The sequence below is a fragment of the Teleopsis dalmanni genome, chromosome 1 (genome assembly GCF_002237135.1).
Source record: "Teleopsis dalmanni isolate 2A chromosome 1, ASM223713v2, whole genome shotgun sequence".
NCBI lineage: Eukaryota > Metazoa > Arthropoda > Insecta > Diptera > Diopsidae > Teleopsis > Teleopsis dalmanni.
In genome coordinates, this window is record NC_051846.1 from 1,838,730 (window position 1) to 1,847,732 (window position 9,003).

Consider the following 9,003-nt stretch of genomic DNA (forward strand, 5'->3'; position numbering starts at 1 on the left):
TATTGATGTTCTGGATGTGTAAATTAAGCCGCTCTTGCATTTTGGGCTGCTACTCAGAAAAATATCAGAAAAATCTAAAGAATTGTTTTGAACAATTATAGATTGAAAGTTGGAAAAGGTAGCTAACATCAAAAAAATATTAAATAAATATGTCAAATAAACATTTTATATTAATCTTTCTTCATTATAAAGCAAGTGACAAAGTGGGTACTACAGGCGATCAAGAGCAGTAACGCTGATGATTTCAAGTACTGTTCTGATTTACTTAAGCTTGGAAAGCTAACTTAAGCTTGGGTGACCCGCGGTTGTATGGTAAAATATTTTTTCGAAGAGATTTCTTATATCATTTCGAAATAAAGAAAAGATAAGAAAAAAAAGAAAAGGAAAGAAAAGAAAGGAAAGGAAAAGAAAAAAAAAGAAAAGAAAAGAAAAGAAAAGAAAAGAAAGGAAAAGAAAAGGAAAGAAAATAAAAGAAAAGAAAAGAGAAGAGAAGAAAAGAAAAGAAAAGAAAAGGAGATAATAGAAAAAAAAATAAATCGAAAAAATTTTAAAGAAAATTTGATATTAAGTCGTAGAAAACTTAGATATAGACTCTATTTAATTGTAGATAACGTAATTTTTTAATTTAACTAGAAACTTAGATAATATGTTGTCTATTAATTCCACATTTTTCTCTATAGATGCGATATACTATACTTTATAGTTCTGCGCCAAGTTTGTACTGGTGCGCCAGGCCTTCTAGAGCTTTGAGGGTTCAATCTGAGTGCTGTTCTTGCAGCATGGATTGTAGGTCTTCGAAGTGTGTGGCCAATCTGAACTGAAACGGTTTCTTGTTTTGTACGGCTTCACAAATCTTTGTTTCTAATTCTCTCATGCTATCTTAGACAAAGTATTCTGCGCACTTATTTATGTTGGTCTGTATTTTTGACCCAATGCGGTTGGAAGCTTTTCATCTTTCACATCCATAGAAGAGCATAGCTTTTATATTTGATTCGGAGTTTCGTTTCACGAAATTGGCAGACCTACTCTATTTGAAATCTCCATTATACATTTCTAAGAAATGGTTTGAGGAAAATTAAAGTCACACAATGGCTTTTGATGTATTCCATCTACCGAAAATTGAATAGGGTTATTAACACTTGAACCTTTAGCATTTGGAATCTTTCATTATGAATTTCAAAAGGCGTGATTTTAGTGGAGTTTTAGTGTCACACAGAAATTTGTTATATTCCATTTACGAAAAGTAAAGCTAAACTTTTTCATCAACCTGCTAACTTTTTCCATTTATTAATGTATTCCATATATTTCTATATTAAATTTAATCAATCTTAATATTTGTGTACATAAAAAGGATTTATATTTTCCTCTGATTGTTTTATATTTTTTTAGTTTTTTTTAATAAATCTTAACTCGAATACAAGTGATGAAGTAAAGTCAGTCTCTCTGTTTGTAGTTTTATTTATTGTTTGATTTTTTAATGCTTTTCTCAAGGCATGGAAAGTTAACATCTGAATAGAATATTTTAACAGTGCCTTATTTCTTCTCAGTTCTTTTTTTTATGATATTGCACTTAAAACAACCACGTAAACGATTTTTATGGTTCTAAGCAAAATTGAATTGCAACGAAGCATTGCAATACGAGTAGTCCTGGAGGATGAACGACGGCACTACTTCGATTACGGCATGTAAAAAAATTCAGAAGCAATAATGTTTTAAAGAAAATTTCATTGATGTACAGGCATTTTCTGGATGTGGCTGTCTTTTATGGTCTTATATGGATGACTTTACTGGTGGAAGAAAAAAGGATTTAAAAGGATTGAATTTAATAAATATTAAACTCAAGTATCGACAATAGATATTTTGTAATTTTCTTTTATAAATTTAATGGACCATAAATTTATTTAGTTAGGAAATATTTCTAGTAAACTTCTAATGCAGACATAACTACAAAATATAGTTTTTGTTTTAACTGACTTTCTACAAAAAATCAATAAATTTTTAATATTTGAGCAAGTCAAATGTATAAGAGCAACGTACATTTATAAAAAAGGAATAAATGCGTTATTCCGCACTACGTTGTTATGGTGTTTCATTAGCTGTTTAGTGCTAAGAAGTATTGAATTAATTTTTGTTATGTTCGGTCCGTTGTTCATTAATTTCACTTTCTCTTATATTTTCCTTTACAGTTTTTGTTATTAAAATTTAAAAAGCGCATTACTTGAGAAAAATCCTAATAACAATTAATTAAGTTTAAATTAATGAATTAATGAAGTATTAAATAAAATAAAATAAAAATTGAAAAAATTGATCAATCTTTTAAATTCTCATTAATTTGTTGAAGCTATTTAAAATTTAAAAAAAAAAATTTTTTTATCACCCCAGCAACATCTATCAAGTCCAAACATACGTTTTAACCGTCCTTCTTGTTTTATTGTTTTACATTTCCGGAAACCTTAAAATTTTAAAAGATCATCCTAAGAAAGATATTCAAATTCCAAAGTAGGTCAGAAACTCTGATCATCATCAAGCGAATCAAGTTTAAAGCATACAACTCAGTTTTTTCCAACATTAGGCGTACTCCCAAAAGGATGCAATTCGATTGCTGAGTGGGTAATTTAAAATTACACCTAAATTGACATTATGAGCTCTGGAAGTCTGATCACCAAGCCTGACTATTAAATACGAAGTAATATATTGTTGTAGTATATGGGAAAAGAAAGAGTTTGTATATCAGAAAGATAAAGGATATATGTCGTTTTTCGTCGACTAATTAGTGACATTTTCGAACACTGCTTTTAGTAATTCTGAATTGCACACTCTTAAATCAATTGCAATATATATTTTATAGGAAAGATATGCTAGGCTTTAAAGTATACTTCTATAAAATCATCTGAATAACTTATTATCAGAATTCAAGGGAGTTCTTATTAAAGTAGACCATCAGTGGTCAGTGGTCACAGCCACTATTGAGTAAAAGTGTTTTAGACACTAACTCGTGTTTGATCAAGCAAAGAAGAAGAAGAAGAATGAGAATAAGAAGAAGAATGAGAATAAGAATAAGATGAACAAGAAGAGAAAGAATAAAAAAAAGAACACTGATTATGAATATTATGTTAGTTAAAAAAATATAAAAGATTGAGAAACATTGGTCTAAATTATTTAAAAAAATTTATATCCATTTTAACAATTCTTTATCTCTTCAACAATCTCTTCATCTTCAAGCAATGGATGAATGATTTATTGGAACCCAAAATTCTTTCATATTTTGAAAAAAGGTGGTTTCACAATACGTTAGAGTGCTTGTGTAAGTAAAATGAGACACAAAGGAAGGAGTAAGATTGCTAGCTTTAGCTCATTTATAAATACGTTCCATGTATATTTTATATAAACATATATATTCATATACATATAGATAGATATAAATTTATAGATGAAAAGTGAAACAATTAATAAAAAAGGAATTGGCTATACTTACTTAAAGCATTTTTAATAAATTTCTTTTAGTTCAATAATATACTTTTACACACTTCCTTGCCACAAAATAATAAACTAAGAGAATTTGCTTTCTTTATTTACACAGGACGTAGCAACAGCTGTGTCACTTGTGGGATAATAAATAGAATCATCAATGCTTCAATAAAATATAATAAAAATATATGAACATACAGGGAGTTTTATGTAAGCATGCCTTAAACTGAGGAAAATTTAAGAAAGAGAAAAAAACATATAAAAGGAATCACCTTTCAATATTTGTCAAGATACCGGGTATTAAGCAGAACTCTGGCAAAAAAAAAAAGAATTTGAAACTAAATTATTTGAAAAAATGATATTTTATTTAATAAAATTTTAAAATATGACATTAAAATATTTTGTTATGTAGGTCTGCATAGAAGTAAACTGTTATTACATTAAAAAAAATAATATAAATATTATTGACATTACCTTGGACTTCATGCGATCGATGGGTACTTCATTCACGACTTGAGTTTTTGTATATCACCATGGTACCATGAACATGGCACGATTTTTTTTCTTTGTTGTTGTCTACAGCGTAGCCTCAGTTGTCAAGAACCCCACCCCAACACTGGCGAGCATACCGGGCTAGCCACCGTGCCATAAGCGGCTTCTGAGGGCGTTAATTCTAACAACAGGTGGACACAACAATTTAAAGGATAATAAGGTGTTCAATATTAGAAGGCTTCAGGACTTCATTCGGAGCACCTAAACAATATGCGCATAACATTAACATTATCGTATTATCGTTAAACTGTTACTGAGTTCTTTTTGTGCTGAACTTTTTAGTAAAAGATGGGAAGACTCAACGAAATGCAGGCTGAGTCTGTATGCAATTTGGCCACTTTCCACTAAAAGGAAATCAATTCTCTCACTGAGATGTCCTTAGATATATCAGTCTTATAGTAAGTTTGCTTATAAGTCATTGCATATTAAGAAACCATCTCCCCTTCAATCATACCTGTGACAGCTATGGGAAAGACGATGAAAGTGCTTCTCTTCTGCATTTTCTTTGCTTAATAATTTAGTGGTCCCTTTCTTATGGTAAGTTTGCTTATAAGTCATTGCATGTTAGGAAACCATCTCCCCTTCAATCATACCTGTGACAGCTATGGGAAAGACGTTAAAAAATCTTCTTATTTGCTTTGGCTTTGCTTAATAGCTTAGGGACCCACTTCTTTGAGAATGTTTATCAACTTCAAGACCTCCCACTAAACAGCATTCTAAGCATCGTTAAATATGCTTTTAAACCTTGAGTTTTTTCATTATACGAAAACAATATGTTCCAATAGGTTTAAGTGGAATCTCTTTGGATCGCCGGTATAACCTAACCTAAACTAAGCTCTTGATATACAAAAATATTAGTAAAATATAAAAGTAGCAAAAATTTTACAGCAAAGACATTTATCTCAAAAACAAAAATTTTTCAAATTAATTAATCTACTTTGATTAAAGAATTATAAAAATCAATGCAGGTGTAAGGTTCTCCGCTGAATCATTTTTGATATGTTGGGACTAATGGTCTTTATTGAATATGTGATATCCAGTACTTCGGTAAATATTGAAAATGTGCTACTCCCCACTCACACGTTTTTTTTAGTTTAAGACTAAACACTCTGTGCAATAAAATCTTCACATATATATAAGTAAAGAAATCCCATAAACTCAAGCCAAATTCTATTTGACTTTAATTATTGGTTAATAGAGAAATTTTAATAATATACAAATTAATGATATAATTAAATCTAAACTGGTATCCGTATAAGCTACTACATTTATTCTATTAAATTAAATTAGTTTAGATAATATACTTTGATAATTTAATTACATGTTGAAACCTTAATCCATGCCAAGTAATTACCTGTTAACAAATATTTTGCATACTCCTTTATCTAGATACTGAAAATCGTTTAAAATTCCATTAAATCCAAATAGATCAAGGTATAATAACGTATAACTTATCAGTAAAAGACAAGTATAATGTGATTGTTTGTAATGTGACAATGGATTTCGTATATACAGAGGTATCTGTAAGGTACATTTCAGTAATTATTTGATTGATAATATCCTTGCTTAATAAGAGAAGCTCAGTGGGCGTTCTCTGTTCGTTAGACCGTCCATATATTAGTAAATGGAGTACAAAGTCAGAATATATAGGTAACTCAATACAATATAGATTAACAATTGTTGATTGTATTTATACTTACGTACGTTATGGGTAAGTATACGTACGTTGGGTATGCACTTTTCACATATCCAACACTGTTTAGTCTCACATTGAAAATGACCAAAGCCTAAAGCCATAAAAACAATCAACAATCGAACGTTGTCAAATGGAATTAGTTTGCTTTGGTTGGGATTTTGGGGATTTTCTTACTTTAATGTTATAGCATTTCCGTCTGTATTTATCGCTGCAGATATTTAACTTCTATATACAACGAACGCATATGTCAAAATGTATCTTATCACAAATGTGCCGGTAAAATTTATTTATTTGTGGCATGGAAAATATTTAGTTTAAGAGAAAATTTTAACTTAAGAAAATTTTAACTTTCTCTTAACTCCGAAAATAAAAGCTGTTAATAGCATTGAAAAAGAGAGAGAGCTTTAAGTACATTGTGAAGAGAGAGCTATGAAAAAGATTTTGTTTTAAAACATATAAGAAATGATTAAATAAATAAATTGTTTGAATGTTAATAATGATGAGAGAAATAAAATATTTAATTATGTTATATTATTAATTAAAAATTAATTTAATCAATATTTTAGAAAGTCCGCTAATATTGAAAAATTTTTCAAAACCAATTATTTAATAATTTATAATCTAGCGAAATTTTGAACTTACCATACAGCTGTTTTAAATACCGCCAAATCATTATCAGTGGACCTTAGAAACATGTACTGGTTTAGTTGTGCGTACATAATTTTTGGACTACAAAAACTGAAAAGGTGTCTAGAAGCGAACGCTGTAAAATCAGTATGCAAGATTTTCATAAAACTTTATATGGAGGTTTAGTTTTCATGGCAGGCAGTAGGATACACAGTATCGGCGGTAGGCAATCTTCTATATTCTTCTCAATGTTTCACATATAATATGTTCAAGTCGGATGCCGAGTATTAGCGGAAGGGGATACTCTAGATTCTCTTCAGACTTCAATATTTTCAAGCTGGAGATGAAGATTCGAATGGTGACCATGAACGAGCAGGAGGTTAGAAACGGCCAAATTTGGTCTACTGCCTTTGATATGTGGATGTGGGATTTTTCAGTCTTCACAGAAAAAGATAAAAATCGTGTTAGGAAGAATCAAAAAGCTATAGCAAAGATCGAAAAGAATAACATATAAATACTGTCATGCAAAGGAAAAATGGTAAATTAGTGCCAAAGCTAAGCACGATGACGAACACTGTGAAAAAAAAGAAACCTAAGTTATCAGCAATGGTCAAATTGACTAATTTTGAGCAAAAGTCACATGCCACGGTTTCGGGAAGATTCCATAAAGAGTAAAATCTGAAGAAGGGGTGTATATGGATCTAATTCCAATTTGATTACCAATGTATTCACAGGTAGCCAATGTAGCTAATATTGACAAAGTCAAATCTGACGAAAGAATTGCTGAAGAATTGGTTATACTTAGGTTGAACGGTAAAGGCGTATGTGTACATTAAAGAACTGGTTTTAGAGTAGGTAGTTTTCAGAAAGGTGTCATGGTTGTTTGATATGGCAGTAAGATGTCCTTCAATTTCCTGACGGTTACGATCAAAATATTTGAGGGACAACAGCTCGATTTTATCGATATGTACTCTATCTGAAGTTTTGAAAGAAACATTTATAGTGACACTTATCGAAGAAATTTTAATGTTTATGTAAACGTTTATATTAGACATATTGAATGGCGCATAGTACCGCTAGGGTTCTTCTTCATATACAAAGTATTGAAAATACTTGAAAATACCACGACATTTGTTGTTTTTGTCAGTTGCTGAATAATGTGCTGAACGTGCACTTATATGAGTATTTTACTGAAGTTGAAAAATGGGTATTGGATTTGATTGATCTTAAAGTTATGGAATTTATTCGACATGGATTACATATCTTGCCTGAAAGTTGGAAAAGTAATAGTTTCTGACAAGACATTCTTTTTTTATACTCATAAGTTTTTTTATTCTAACAACTTATGGTGGGACGTTGGGACACCGCACCGTAAAACAAGTGGCCCCACTGAAGTGAAGGATTAGCCGAAGTCGATCGGATATCGTTATTGAGTTAAAGCTGAAGTGGCTTCCGTTTGCATAACTACAATTCTTGTTAATGCAAGCTGCTCATTTAGCTTTAGGTTGCCTGCCAAGACATCACCAACACAATGGTGTCCCAAGACCGTCTTCCTCCTAGTTGCCAGTGCTGAACATTGGCACAATATAGGTATGCACCGCTGTCACATTTTCTTCATGACATAGTCTGCAAGTGTCTTCCTCAGCAAGAGTTATCTTTTTGAGGTGATGGCGGAGACGTGAACAATATGAGTTCTAACAAACAATATGAGTTTATTTTCATATAAAAGGTTTAAAACTCACACACCCACACGCACTCCGTAGACACAACCAGCTTATCTGCAAAGTTAAGCTGTTCTGCTATAAGCAACTTATTCACCCTCTACTCACCTACGCCTTCCCCATTTGGTTTGCAATCTCTTCCGTCCAAATGGAAAGAATTCGCCTGTTTGAGCGGAAACTTCTTCGGGATTGCACCAACTACAAGCGCAAGCCAAACGGAAAGCACTTTTCCATCTCTGTCTTTTACGACAATGCCAAGATGACTTGCATTGACGAGTACCTTTTGACACTCGCTCGTAGGTACCTCACCTGGTTCCACGACCTCCCCCCTGACGTCTATATTCCTATATAACCCTTCCTGAAGATCTTGTTCTAACCTTACGCTTTGAACCACCCCAATACCTGTCCCACTACCTCAATGAGTGGGACTGTAACCTCCACTCCATTCCCCTATATAACCGCGGCTTTCGTGACCCCAGTCACAAAGTTTACCGCTAACCTCGTCCCCGCTCATCTATTCTATGGAGAATTGAGATGGAATAATCCATATACTCGCAGTGTTTTGATTTTAATTCTTGTTTTTGTATATTTCGTAAGTATCGTGCTTAAGTATTTCGATTTATTTCAGCACAATTTTAATTTACATATAAGCTTTACCTGTAAATTCACACACAGTCACAATAGCAAAAAAGGATGTAGGAGAAGATTACCTGACTTAGTCATTTTTAACCAGTTTAATTACGAGGAATTTGTTTTACTCAAATAACAATTTAATTTGAATTAAAAAAAAATCAAATATATAACACATAACCTTTTCTAATTGAGTTTTCATCCGTAATAGAAAAGGATTCATATGACGGCATATGCACGAACATAACCATGAAAAATATCTGGTAACACATATAAAAACCAGTGGACCGCATCCTTAAAATACACACA